Source organism: Oxyura jamaicensis, chromosome 21 (assembly GCF_011077185.1).
Source record: "Oxyura jamaicensis isolate SHBP4307 breed ruddy duck chromosome 21, BPBGC_Ojam_1.0, whole genome shotgun sequence".
NCBI lineage: Eukaryota > Metazoa > Chordata > Aves > Anseriformes > Anatidae > Oxyura > Oxyura jamaicensis.
Window position 1 is genome coordinate 4484612 of NC_048913.1, and position 14879 is coordinate 4499490.

The 14879-nt window shown below is 47.3% G+C and overlaps 1 protein-coding gene across 3 annotated transcripts in view; it reads left to right on the forward strand.

The window, feature by feature from the left end:
* Positions 1-983: 983 nt before the first annotated feature.
* The window catches only part of PIK3CD (phosphatidylinositol-4,5-bisphosphate 3-kinase catalytic subunit delta), a 41107-nt gene continuing 27211 nt past the window's right edge, over positions 984-14879 (forward strand). Inside the window, exons 1-2 of one of the 3 annotated variants that reach the window (XM_035344354.1) lie at positions 984-1144; positions 11363-11478. The gene's annotated coding sequence lies outside the window, so the exon portion shown is untranslated. Of the gene's footprint in view, positions 1145-11362; positions 11479-12289; positions 12345-14879 lie in introns of those variants that run through there. The other 2 variants (XM_035344352.1, XM_035344353.1) reach the window with 2 other exon arrangements.

The following is a 14879-nucleotide window of genomic DNA, read 5'->3' on the forward strand; positions in this document are numbered from 1 at the left end:
CTTCGTGTCCTCTTCCTCTATTTTTTTTTCTGTGACATTAGAGAATCAGTGTGAACAGCTTTAATTTTCTGATATAAGACAAATCCCAAGGGCTTAAATTGGGAATACCACTGGACAGTTCCTACTCAGTGTCCCTCCTGATGCTGTCAGTGTGGAGGAAGACCACTTTCCCCTGAAGCCAGATGGTTTAAGCATTGTTCAGGGGGCTCTGCTCACTCTTTGCTAATTCACATGTGGGCAGAACAGCCAGGACACACTTGCCTATGCGAGCTTGTAGCTACGAGTGCTCCAAAGTAAAGCCAAGGCAGTGGGTACAACCAGCTGTTGACAATCTGGAGATGCTGACCATCAAGAAGGTGATGAAAAAATTAATCAAGGTTTGATTGTCCCTGTGGGTGGCCATTTACTCTCTCTAGAGTCCCTGAAGGGGAAGACTTTGCCCTGTGAGCTCTCTTTTCTGTGCAAGTTTTCCAGGTGTTCTCATCTTTACTTCCTTGCAGCATAGCAGGATTTCAGATGCCATTATTTGTCGTCAGCTGTGAACTGAGTACACTTGGAGCTGCCTTCCCACCCAGCAGGACCTCACGAAAGAGGTTCAGGCAAGAGGAGTAGGGAGAAATGCTCTGGACTGAGCAGTTCCCAGCGCTGAGTATTCCCTCACCACCGAACATGCTCGTGGTGTCTGTTATGAGAGAGGAAGGAAGACAGAGGTTGGGTGAAGACAGGAGCCTGGGGGCCAAGAGCTCAGCCATTCTGGGAAACCCCACCACATGCAGGTACTGGTGCATCTCTCTTGCAAAGTGTGTTGCAAGTCTCTGTGGTGGCTCTGATTCAGCAGTGGGAAAACAAGATCAGGTGTGCATTTTGAGGGGTTGTTTGCCTTATTTATTTATTTATTTGCCATTTGCTGATCTGAAGCTTGTCACACAACTATTTAGGTAGACACAGGGGAGAAGAAGACTGGTGTTTTGGGAGCAGAAAGCAGCCTCCGTTCCCCGCGCCTCCCGACACGGAGAATTCACAGGCAGCGTGCACGGGAATAAGCGGCAGCAATCGATAACAGACCGGAGGAAGAGAGAAATGGTGAATGAATAATGCACGTGGAGGAGTAGTCGGGGCATGACCTGCTAGCACCGGATGGCCCGTAAGTGGGTGCTGTGGCTGGGGCTGTTAATGGCGCGTTATTAAAAGCCCATATGGCTTCATCGGGAGCCGTGTGTTGTGGAAGGGCGTTCGTCTGGCTCCGGGGTGGGAGCTGGTGCCAGACGAGGGCAGCAGGCTGGGAAATGGCACAGAAAGAGAAATGTTTATGTGAAAGGAGAAGTCTGAGGAGGAGGAAGGATGTATTTTTAGTCTCGAAGGGCTTGTGAATTTCTTTTGCTTTTGCCACAGAAGGGATCACGTGTGCAGTAGCTAGGTGTATTTTTGTTGGGGGCTTTTGGGGCTGGGGAGGAAACGTCTTTCAAGGCCCCTTTTCTTTGCAAGCTTTACTTTAGGGGGGTGAGCAAGCATCTTGTCTCCCCAGGGCGTCCCAAAGGAACCTGTCAGACAAGCAGGTGGGTGGTGGGCGCTCACCGCAGCAGCTGCCAGGAAATGCCAGCACCAGGGGTTCCACGGGGCGTCATGCGGAGGTTTGCTGACCCACTGGGCATCAGCCTCACATCTGGCAAGTAGAGAACCACAACCAGAGGCTCCTGGCACTCCTGCAAGGAGAAACTCTGCTCTGCTGATACTGAAGGAGGTGTAATAGTTCCTTTTTCTGGTGCCTTGTTCCTTGCTGCTAATTCTTTCAAAAGTTTTCTTTTAGAAGTAGAGTTTTAGGCCCAGGGCATGGGAAAGAGGCTACATCCCCTAATTTAGTACTGGAAATGGTGTTTGGTCTCTGTTTTCATGTGGTTTCCAAATTGCCTAGTATCTGCAGTGGGAACATTCATTCAGTGGGATCATTTCATTCTCAAAGTCACGCAAAGCAGTGCGGTGGGGCATCGTGCTCTGGTGATATTACCGTGCTGCACGTGGTATGTTCGTACGCACAAAGCTGGTGCTCAGGGAAAGAAGCTGCATGAATGAAATCTAATTTTTCCATTCAATTTCCAAGCTTGATTCTGAAAGGCTCACCTTGCCACGGTTGTGGATGATCTCAGTGGCACAACCTGTCTCCCTTTTGGCAACACGGTGCCTCTGGTTTCTTCCTGTTGGCAGCCAAGCATCACTTCTCTTGCTGCTTGGGAGCTCTGCTAACTGTGTGTGCCTGTTACCATCCTCTTCTTATCCCTGCCACCTTCTCGTTTTACCCAGCAGACTTTGTTCTGTGTCTTTCTACCCAGAGCCTTCGGAAAAAAAGAGTAAATTGAAAATCTGGCTCCTGACTCTAGCTAATTTATCTCAGTCGCTCAAAACATTACACAGCAAGTGGGCAGGAGGAAGGAAATGAAAGGTTGAGTTTTTTCCTGTTGCAGGTAACGAGGAAATAAAATAGGAAACTCAAAGCAATATTATCTTGCTGAGCTCCTGCCAGCATCACAGGCTGCGGGTGCTGTTTTGTTGCTTCTCTCTGATGATTTGCTGCTCCGGGAGCTGGGGTAAAGCTGGATTTAAGGTCTTTGAGGTGGCACAGAACAGGCTTACAGCAGAGATGAGTTAGAAAGGGAACTTCCAGGCAGCCTCGATAAGACGAACATTTTATCTTGAAATTTTTCCTGTTCAAAAGGGATAGGTGGCAGGGGTGTGAGCTGCTCTGTGCTTGTCAGCAGAAACTGGCTATCAGGGAGCAGGTGGGGATAAAATTGCATCAAATTTACCCTAAGATCTTTATAATTTTCCAACCGAATAACTCAGTAGTTGGGTATGTAAAGGTTTATAAGTAATAATAATATTGGGGTAATTTAATATAATTGGGGTAATAATAAAATTTAATATCATTTAATATTAGGGTAATAATTGGGGTAATTTGTGGTACGTTGCTGTTCTTCTGTTAACGTGGAGAAATTGCACAGTCGAAGCCCCATTACTCACAGCTATACAGAGTACAGACTGCAAGCCTTTCTTCGTAAGGAATTAATTTCTGCATGCAGAAACTGCCATCACTCAATTGATTTAATAATTGAATTAATATTCAGTGTTGTTGACCAATATGGACAATTGTATTGTCTGTTTAGGACTGGGTTATTTATTTAATGTGTTAGATTCACCTAAAACACCAGTGAAATGGGTGGGACTTTTTTTTTCCTTAATTTTCAAGTATTTTCCTTGATGTAGGCCTTGACTACTGCACAGAACGATCTTCCAGGAAACTTGAAGGAAGCTGATTTTTTAAAATAATCTGTTTAACTTTTTCATGGGTGTTGAGGGAAGGCAAGCAACAAGGAGGGCTGTGCTTGGACTCTGAAAAGCTGCAGTGGGGATGAGGACCTTGTGTCTTGTATGTGCAACACACAGCCTGCAGAACACGATGACGCACAATTTTTGCTGAAGAATCTCCCTTTTTCTACTATTTTACTCAATTAAGTCCCAGAGAACAGCAGACTCTGCAACTATTGATAAAAATTCCCAATGACCCGAAAGGATGTGGTCTAAGAGTGGGAGTGAGTTGGGTTTTTTGTCAATAGCTTAGACACAATGCTTATGTAAAATTCACTTTCTGCATGTCATGCTTTGCTGTTTTGCATGCTGTTCATCTCTTTGTTTGTGCTTGCCAGGTGTCATGTGCATGCTCTTCCACCCAGCGCAGTGGCGTGATGCTAACTGTTGTCTCATGGAACTCAGGAAGAGGGTGAACGGGGGGAAAAAGCCAACCACGTCCTGGGGGACCCTTCCCAAGGGCTGGCAGAAACCATCCTTTAGGCTGCGATGTGCTGCTCATCTCCGTGCCTGGGCAGATGGCTTTGGTTTGGGGCTGGTGGAGACCTTTTGTGACGGCAATTCCTCACCAGTAGGCTCTCTAGACTGCTGTTTTAGATGACTGTTTTTAAAGACTTTGCTAGTTGGCAGGACTCTTTGCTTTTTCTATGGAGATAGCAGAAAAACAGCAATAAAGACAGCAAAAAAAAAAGGTTATACTAAGAAAATACCAGGAAAAATACTCTTCTGTTTTATTTTTAATATTTTTTTCTGTTAGGCATCCCTAAATGCTGCTCTTTTAAACCCCAAAAGCTCCTGAGAACCCCAGTGTCCATCGGGAGGAAGGGCCATGTGCTGGCGTTGCGTGGGGGCTGCTCTGGTCCAGCTCTGTGTTGGGGAGTTGCTTGAATTTTGTGAATGAGGAGGGGAGAAACAGCACTGAACAACGAGGAAAAAAAAGGCAGAAGAGTATGAAGTTCCATTGTAACAAACTGCCCAGGTTGCTTAGAAAATATTACCATGATTGTTTTTCAGTAGCCCAAGTTCATAGTATCAGTCTGTGCATCGCCGGGTGGAAGATGTGAGGGTATCACACAAAACAGTCCGGTATGGTATCAGATGTTGTAATTCGCACATCGCAAACACTAATCTCTTAACTGATCCAGTGCTCAGCACTGCTCTTCCTACCAGCCCGAGAGGGAAACAAAGGCAGCGAGTTCACGGCACGACCGGTGTCGTGGAAAAGGGCAGGGGGAAACCTGCAAGGATCCTCCGAGGCAGCAGAGTTAGCTGCAGAAATGCATCCTGCTGGTGCTCCCAGCCTGACTCAAACACTGGCTGCTGCCACGTTTTAAATGATGAAACAGTAATAATAAACAGTGAAGCTTTTTATTTTGAGAGGCACGCTCGCCCTTGTAGTTATAATGTAAGAGCTTAATGTAGTCAGTGCTTACCCGGTACAGTTTCCCAGTCCCAGTTGGGTTTAGGCTGGCTGGAATGTTTGCTTCTGTGAAATACATCTTCTCTTCTTTGTAAGAATTTTTAAAGACTTAATAAAAACAAACATTATCTATTTTTGGACCAAAATTAGAGGACAAAATTTTTGCACTTTCCTCATACCAGAAAGGCTGTTTTTCCTTCGACACTGTTCCCAGGGTAAAAGCTGTGGTTTTACCTCTGGCTATGTAAATGACTCTTCACCGATTTGCCTCAGGTGGAAATTCCCCTGTTCATAAATGGAAATTTTAATCTGCTAACAGTAAAAATAAAACTTTTTTTTTTTTTTTAAGCGAAAGCCAACTCTCATTTTTGGAGGAAAAAGAAAAAAAATTCTCTCTTCACATTCCTTTTCTCCTTGTTGCCGTTGATGACTCATGCTGTGCCCTTTGCTACTTAGTCCCGATGCTTAAGTGATTTTTCAGGTGGCTGTTAAAATTCTTAAAGCATTTCTCACTGGCATCCGTCTTGTTTTGTAACACGATACGTATATTCTGTTTATTACGGAGCGAATTTATTTGCTTTCTGAACGCTGCTTAATTTGGAATACACGCTTTAAACATCAAATAAAGCCAAGCAAATAAAAACCACCCAAACAAAACAAAGTCATGAGTTTGTGCAAAATATTTAGTGCAGGCAGGCACCTGCATCTGCCTTCAGCATGCAGACAGCCACCCACACAGAGGTCTGCAAGATCCGGTCTTGCTGGGAAACAGTTATTAAAGACCCCTAAAATTCCAAAACTAGGAAGGTGAAGGTTTTTAATGGTATGGCTTTATCGCCAGAGTCCAGTTTTATATTTATATTTTTGAGTTCCCAGCACCTGTGAACTTAAATTGGATTTCTGCTTGTAGGAAGACCGGGTGCTGCTTTTCTTCTGACAGCAAAGAAAAGGATCCAGAATCCGCCAACAGTAATTTCAAGATTAAATAGCGTGGTTTAGTTAAGCAGGCAGTTATAACTCATAATGGAAATTTGTGGTTTTATAGATCACTTTCTGCAAAAAGAAATGCTCCCAAGAAAATGTGTTGCAGAATAAGGAGAGGAAAGTTGTTTGTCACTCCTGAATTGTGAGAAAAGGGACGTGGCCTCCATAGATTTTTGTTGGACTTATTTTGGTCTTGTATCAAAAACCATCTTCATCAGAAGTGAGTTTTTGAGAGGCATTCCTTGTATGTGGGGGAAATGCTGCGTGTATGTATGCAGCTAGGTTTTGAAGCAATAAATAATATTTTGTGTTGACGCCGATGCTTTGAACTTCTGTAGCACCACCAGCTAAAGACCTCAGATGACTTGTACAAACAACAAAGCTTCACCAAATGCCCTGTGAAACGCGGAAGTAAAGTTATCTGTATTCTGCAGGCAGAGAAACAGGTGAAACAACTTATTAAAGGCCACGGCACCAGTGCCAGTACGAGGAGTAGAACGTGAGTGCCTTGTGCCAGGTCTTGTCCTTGAAAGCGTTAAGTCTTGGGATGTTGTAGTGTGTCGTTTTGTTTGTTGTTGTTTTAGTGGTGTTGGTTTGCTTTTGTGTTCTGTTGTGTTTTATTTTTGCAGTCGGTTACCCAAACTGTGTCCTCCATGTAGCCGGAGCCTCCTGTATCTCACAGAACTGGGTCAGTAGCATCTCCTCCTGTCTAGCATTTAACTAATACCTTCCCCTCTGTTCCCTGGAAGCTTGTACTGCTTGCAGCATCAAAATTTAAGTGAATTTGCTTTTTCCTTAACACAATACTTCAACATGCTCAGATGTTGTTTCTTCATCGGAATTTCAAAGTTACAACTAAGGCGGTATCAAACGAAGCCTCATGGTTCATTTCGGTAACCTCCTAAGGAGAACTGCCTCCGGGGGCTTTTCTCCTTTAGAAGTCCTGGGCTTCAGCTGATGATCAAGATAGAATCTGAGCTGCTTGCTTTAGCTAACTCAGGTCAGTTCTTGTTGCTCGATTTTCCTCCATAAATATTTATGGGGAAGTCATGGAGGAATGCGTTGTTCTCAAGTCCGCGATGTCCTTCATTGAAATGCGTAGTCACACAAATCAAACGGTATTCTTATTTGGGCAAGGACACCTAAGTATGCCATTCTGGCCTTCAGCAAGTGAGCTGAGCATCTTTGTCGTCATTCTCCCCCGTCTGTCATTCAGACAGTCCCAGGCTTTGACACTCTTTCAAAATCTCTTTGAACAAACAGGCAGCTCAGGTCCTCGAATCCCACCCCTAACAATTTCCCATCAGCTCCTAATACAGCTCGTGGGAACATTTCACTTTATGGATTTTTCATTTGTGAGCATGTCCATCAAACTAAGAGAAAAAACATGCCGAGGCTGTCATGGCTTTCTGCTCCAAAATAGCTCTTTTGTGACAATAACAAGCAAACTGTGGCCTTGTTCTTGAAAAAAAAAAACACAATCATTTCCTATTAAAACCACTGTGCAGTCAGCTGACCCAAAGTCCAAGCTATTATATTACAGCCGTGTTTTCCTTCAGAGGTGTTCAGCAAGGAGCTGGGTCCTCACCTGGAATTTGTCCTCTGCTTTGTCCCTAGCAGGAAACAAGGCATTTTGGTGTGACTTGAACTGCAGGAAAGGAGAACCTGAGCGGTGGTAGTGACCTCAAGAGAGAGGTGGTGGTTTTAGTCCTCATTTTAAGAAGGTGTGCTGGTGAATTTCTCCTCTCAGTTTTATTCAACACAGCCTTTTGCTAGTTTCTGTTCTGTCCAGAGACCAACACGCGGGGCTACCACCCTGCAGTCCTTGCACCGCTGGCTGCAGAGAGTCCGTATCTCTTAACGATGCTGTTCTTTCTCGAGGAAATTCTCCAGGCGCTCCCTTTCCTGGGCAATCACTGTCTGTCCCTCAACATTTCTACCAGCCAGCGGTCCCTCTGCATGCACTACCCTTCACCCAGTCACCTCCCAGCATTATTCTGTACCTGGTTATTTACCATTTTCTCACAGTCATTTTTCTCACGGTCACCATTTTCTTCACTTTTCTTTTTCTTCTACTCTCTGGATATGTACATGTATCTATATGTATATATGTCTTACAAGTAAATTTACGCTATCCTAATAAAACGTCCTTTGGTGAGGATACCAGACGTAATCTGATTTTTCCCCCATTCCCTTAGGTAACTTTTGGGCAATTCATTTTTGTGTCTTGGTTTTCTCCCATTAAAGACAAAGGAAGAAAACCCTGGCTGTGCAGAGCGGACAGTGCAATACCATTTAAAAGCTCTTTAAGCAGCACAACTGAAAGAGAGTATGTATTTTGAATGTGTTAATAATAAAAAGTAAATGTCTTTAGTAGTGCTGTATTCCTACCAAACAGAAATCTGTCAAATTAGGTTCGCACTGCCACGCTTCCAGTGCTAGGTCAGAGCTTGGTTTCCCTGGGATGAGTGTTTGCTCTGATAATGCTGCTGGCTAATTGAGCAGCTTGTGTGTGTTGTCGTGAGGGTTATATGGCTGACTGCCATATGAATAATCCTATAGGGTTAATTAAAATTATGAATTCACATCCAAATTTCCCCAACAAAGTTTAGGAGGTTTTGGATCTGCGGTTGAGTTAGCTCAGTCCGTGCTTTCCTTAGAGTGCTAGCATAGATTTGCAAAGTGAGGAGGGGTCTGTTCTTCCTCTTCTCCCTTACTTTGTGGCCTGCTTGAAAAAATATCTGTAAAATAGAGCAGTGTTAAGCTGGGTACGAAGTTCGTCATGATTAGTAATGCTGTGGAGGCTCTGGGTGATGAAGATGGAGAACTGGAAGGCTCACAATATGTGACCATGTGGAAGCCTGAGGCTTCGACATGCGCACTCCTAGCTTGCAAGAGAGCCTAGGTGCCCCAAATATATGTGTATTTAAAGAAATCCCCCCAAAACAAAAAACCTGTAGCACTGTGCTAGAGCCCAGAGAGTCATCATGTGAGATGCAAAAAGAAATGGTGATCCTCAAACCTTGAGCCCTGCTTGGTTTGGCCACTGGCGGTTCTCAGCGAGGGATGTATCCGGTGGCTCGTACAGACGAGCTCTGCTGCTCGCCTCTGCTAGCCCGTGAGGATCACAGTCATACACTTCATGTGGCCGTGATCTTATTTCAGACCTTGTGGCCAGGAAAAGCTCTTTTGACTTTTAAATAAGAGCAAGTTACCAGCCATATTTGCAGACCAACTGCATAGCTGATGCAAAAACGCGGTTGCCCTCCTGTTTGGTAGTGTTAACCACATGGAGCAAATAGTTTCAACTCTCCTAAAACTGATCTGGCTTCCTGTTTGCTTTGTGGTGCAATTAAATGTGGCTTTTTCTTTTTTTTTTTTTCTTTCTTTTTTTGAGTAAGTGGAGGATAAGAGACGGTACTTCTAGGCTTATTACTCTGCCTGCAGAAGCAGTGAACTGTTATTATTTACTTTTATTTATTTAGTGAAATTTATTTATTTGGAATGTATTTATTTAGTGAAATGTTATTATTTACTAAAATTGCCAATATCTATGTGGCTTATGACCCAGGAGGGCAGGCACGGTGTTTTCCTCTCCCGGTGCACGCTTGGCAGTTGAAAGCATTCTTGCCAGGCAATCCTGTAAAAAACAAGGTGCCACGGCCACGTTACCTGCTTGTCGTTGTCCTCATCCTCTTTCTCCCTCTGTCCCCTTTTCCTCTAAAAGCTGACCAGCCCAATTCATCGGGGTTAAAAACTGGCTGAATTCTCATGCACCGCATTGGTGTGGAGAAGGGATTTAGCAGGGAGCTGTTTAGGAGCAGCATATTTCGTATTTCCAACTGTGTCTGTTTGAAAAGCGATGCTGAGATGAGCAAAGGTGCAAGAACAGGGTACCTGGAGTAGGAAAGACAAGAAACAACCTGAAAAGAGACACGAGGACAAATGCTGAGAGGAGAGCTATGAAGGGAGGACAATTGAGACTAAGGGCTTGAAAGAGTCTTTGTTGAAGAAAAAGGATGTAAAAAGAAGGTATTTGTGTGAACAGTCTTTGTAAGTGTGATACAGTCGAAAGATTAATAGAAAATTGTGCTTTAGGTTTGGCTTTGGTAAATCTACAATGGGCAGCAGCCCCTGGGCCCAGCCAAGCACTGTAGGATTTTCATCCCCATCTGTCGGGAGTCTCCCCTCTCTCCTGGGAGCTCTGGGCACTCCTTATCCCATAGAAACTTGTACCCAGAGCCTGCAGGGGTGATGCAGCGTGTCTGAAAACCCTTCCCTCTTGTCCGTTTGCCTTTCTACTGTCCGCAGCTCGCAGTGCGTGTCCTTTAGGATATAGCCTGAGAGAATATCCCTGCTGGGTTTTAGTGTGTATTTACCCATGGCAAATTCAAATTTTTAAAATGAAAGTCAGTTTGTGTTGTCCAACAGCTACGTCTGCACCAGTTTTAGCGCCCAATTGTTGTTCTTGGTGAGCTGCTTAGCTTGGGGCTGAGCTGTAGGTGCAGTGTGGGTTCCACCAGCCCTCCTGGCCAGTGTTTTCACTGCTTCTCAATAACCCAGAGGAAACCCAACCAGCTTACCCTTTCCGTCTCCTCTTCCTGAAGGTCTCAGATCCTTATGCTAGCAGGCTGCAACTATTTTTCGGACTTTCAGTTCCTTTCTCCCTTCCCTCCATCTTGTTGTCCTATTTCTCACAGGCCGTGCAGGCAAACATCCCATTCAGTGTGGCCCTATATGTGAAACTGGGAGAGCATGAAGAGAAAAGCTGTTGGGCAAGGAAAAAAAAAAAAAGCGGAACAGAAACCAGAATTCCAGTAAACAGTCTGTTAAAAATATCTTCAACACATGTCAGGGGCTCCGATTTGAAATAGGCAGTTTCTGAGCTTTAGAAGGTCATGTTGAGACGTGCTGGTAGATCCAAGCAGAGCTGAAGAACGAATGTTTCGGCAGTCACATTTTGTACTGATGCTCAGATAGCCTGGGCTGCCAACTAGTAATGTTCAGGGAAAAAAAAAATGAGTCAGATTGCAAGAATAATGAGCTTTTCTTGGATTATAACATGGAAAAAACTGAATTTATACCTTAATCACATGCAGTGGAAGCTTTAGGAAAAATGGTGAATTTGGGACTCGTAAAATTGCAGGACCGGTCGGAGCAATGTGTAACCCTGACCGTGTCACAGCCAAAGGCTGTTTGTTTCCAGGGGTGGGAGCAAAATGGTCAAAGCACAGATCCACATCCCGAATCTCGCATTATCCACGCTCCAAAGCACGGTGGGTTTTTCAGATGAGCAAGTGGCCTTTGGGTGTCAAATTGCTGCTGAAAATTTAATGAGACAGAGGAGAGAGATTGGTCTGCGAGCATGGGCGGCATTTTGTATTCCCAGCTGCTGCTGCCTGGGGAGCAGCTGATTTCCTATGGGTCAGGGGGTGCTGGTGCAGGGAGAGGTCTTGTGGGTGCCCCGGTGCTGCCTGGAGGGGTTCCCTGCTGCCATGGGACCTGCACGACAGCCTGGGGAGGGGGAGGGTGGGGGAGAGCCTGCATGGCTGTGCTTGGTACCCAGCACACAGATGTGCTCTGTTCCCTCTCCTGCAGGATTCCGGCCTTATTGCACACATTTCCAGATGAAAGAAGAGCAGGCGCATGGCTGAGGCTGCCAAGGAGCCCTTCCCCGGGAAGGGGTGAATCCCAAAGTATTTTCAGTCTCTCCCGTGAGTAGTTTTACTGTTCATGTGTATTCATGGCCTACCCTTGGCATCATGTCTGGACACCAGCACTGTGTGCACGATGGCAGCTGCATCGGGCTGGAGGCTGCCACACCATGCGTTGGCCACCAGCACTGACTACTGTTGGGCACGCGGCATCTCCTGTTGTGTGCACACATGCAGCTGCATGCCTTGTGCACAGATGCATGAGTTGTTTACATTAAGTTGCACTCACGAGTTGTGCACAGAGATGCATGCGTTGTGCACACAGATGCGTAAATTTTGCATGCGTGAATAGATGCATGAGTTGTGCACACACGAATTGTGCACACAAGTTGTGCACATAGATGCATGGATTGTGCATGTACGAGTTGTGCACACAGATGCACATGTTGCACACGCGAGTTGCACACAAAGTTGCACACACAGCTGCATGCGTGCTGCACAGAGATGCATGCGTTGTGCACGCACGAGTTGCACACACCCGAGTTGCACACACACAATTTGCACACGCACAAAGTTGCATACACACACAGAAATTGCACACACACAAACACACGCACGATTTACACCCCCCCCTGCAGCCGCACCCTACCCGCAGCAGTGCCGTACCGCCGCGCAGGCCCCGGCCGCACCGCAACCCCCCCCCCCCCCCCCAAAAAAAAAGCCCCCGGCCCCCCAAACCCGTACCCACCGGGACCGGGCAGCCCTGGGGGAGCCGCACCGGGACCGGGGCTGGGCCGGGGGCTGGGCCGGGGGCTGGGGCCGGGGGCTGGGCCTGGGGGCGGAGCGGGGCGGAACGGGGCCGGATCGGGGCCGCCCCCCTCCGGCAGCGGGGCCGGGAGCCCGGCGGGCACGGGCGAGCGGAGCAGGTGAGGGGGCACCGGGGGGGAGGACAAGAGGGGGGTGTGGGAGGCTTGCAGCGGCATCCGGCCTCGGCTGGGGTTCGGGGGGAGCCCCTGGGGGTGCCCAGGCTTGGTGCTGCCCCGGCAGGGCGAGTGGGGGCCCCCAGAGCCCCCCCGGAGCCTCAGCGGGTGCAGGGAAGCTGGGCGAGGTGGAGCACTCTGGACTGTCCTTGGCAATATAAGGCTTTTTTTTTTTTTTTCCCTTGGCATCTGGGCTCCTGGTGATGCCTGCCCATGGGAGCAGTTGGAAAAAGACCAATTTCAGCCTCCTCGGTGAGGTGTTTTTGTTAGCGCTGCTTCATCCAGCCCCAGGGCCATGCCTGCGCTGGCAGCGGGCGTGTGAAGTTCCCAAAGCTCCCCACCAGCACCCGGAGCTACGGCCGCCTTCATGAGCGAGGCTCAGGCACACGAGGGGACCGAACTGCAGCGGGGTCGGGTGCTCCAAGTCCTGCATCACATCCGTGTCGGGGCTGGGGAGGGAGCTTTGCGAGCCGCTGCTTTGCGAGCTCCTGCTCTAGCCAGAGTGCACATTTCTCGCTCGATACTTCCTCAAGCAATGCTGGCAGCGTAGCTGAGTGCCTGTGAACTTGCCTTAAAGGCTGCTTGAAAGTTTCCACCGGGGCAGAGTTCTTGAGTCCTCCCATCAGATGCTTTTCCTACCCCCTGACGTTCCTCTGCCTCGCTCTGGCGATGCTGTTTTGCTTCCAGAAGGAGGTATGGCTGCACGCTTCCGCTGCTCCTAAGGTGCCTCACCTGAGCTTCCCTTCCCTTCCCTCTGGCTGACACTTGTGGCTGTACCTAAGGCCCTGACGAGCACAAACAAGGTGCAGCACTGCCATGCTCATGCCCAAGGAGCTGTCTGGCCCTGCCAGTATCACCCTGCATGCATTCTGCTTTCCTCTCTCTCTTTCCTGGCTGACAACCTTGTTCATCATCGGGCCCGCGCGCAAACGAGGTTAGCTCCGGTTCAGATTGCATTAGTGCAGTTCTGCTTCCCGGTACTCCTTGCTGGGATCCTGTTTTACAGGGGCGTGCACGTGTAAGGTGGGCATGGAGCGATGGGAACACTCAAAATAAAGGTGTGTTTATTTCAGAAGGAGAAGAGCACGAGCCAAGGGATTCTTTGGGTCCAGCAGTTGTTCAGGGCCTGATCCCTGTGATCTTCCTGCAGCTAGAATGCCTCCTGGGGCAGTGGGAAGGCCCATTACACCCTGTCAGTGTCTCAGGATGCTGAAAGTGCCGATTTTTACATAAATACTGGTTTGTATTGGCCCCTCAGGTAGGGAAGGGGACACTGCAGAGTTGCAGAGGCCTGAAATGTTGGGCGCGCGTGTTTTCATCCCTTGCCCAGTTGTCTTGAACAGATCCCATTGTACATCTGCTTCAGTTAATGGTTTGTGTAAGCAAAGTAATGAGTAAAGGTGATTAATCAGGGGGGCTTAGAGATCTCTTAGAGCCAGAGGAACAACGAAGTATTGTGAGAACAAACGAATCAGTGCAGAGAATTGTGTGGCGGGATATAAAAGATCAATCTATAAAATAGAAGCTGATAACATGCAAAAGTCATTATTTGAGTTTTACATTTGGCAGAGGTAGAAGTCCGACTATGGCAAACCAAATAAAGATCACCACATTCTAAACCCAGGTTTGAGGAAATGAACCCGAGCATACAAAAGCATTGACTTCAGGTGTTGTTAAGCATTTGAATGCTTCTCCCCACCTTTTCAGGGGGTTTTCCTGCCTGGTTCCTGGTCCAAGCCTTACACTTAGGGGTGTGTTGGAGAAAGATCCAGAGGCAGAGCTGTGGTGTAACTCAGGGCTGCGCTGAAGGTGCAGTGCTGTCCCAGGAACTGAAAGGGAGCACAGATGGCTTAGCGCAGCTGGGATGCTGACCTGTACTTTACTGAGAACTTTTGGAAATTGTAAAGGAAACATTTTTGACGTGAGAGTGCACGATTTCCCATGTGCCAAATCTATCCTATTAAGTTCTCTGAAATAAATGATGTTTAGAGGCAGCTCCGGGTCCTGTAAGTGGGCTGGAGCATCCCACCTAATCCGCTGGGGCCAGGGCACAGCAGACACTTGCACCTCTGCACCAGGCAGTCCCCCAGGCTGTGCTTCTAGGACCTTTCCCCAGCACGTGTTCATGTTTAGAGGAACAAACAGACAGGTTGTCAGAGCTGCTAAGGTCACTACTGTGAGCTTCTGTTGGTTGCATCCACATCCTGGTACTGAGGCCTGGGTCACAAATTCTTATGTTAGGTTCAGCTGTTTTTAATATGCAGTTAAGTTGATGAGTGGCACCTGGGTGCACGTAACCAGCTAGCCTTGCTGGGGGGCTTTCCCCTAAGCTCCCACCTGCAGTCAGTTTGAACTGCTTGTGTGCTCGGGGAGTTTTCCCAGTCTGTTTTTTGAGGGGAATTTGCAGGTTACTTTTACAAAAGTCTGATACTCAAATGACATGCCTTTGCCAGCAGTGTACAGCAGACCTCTTTCAGCCTG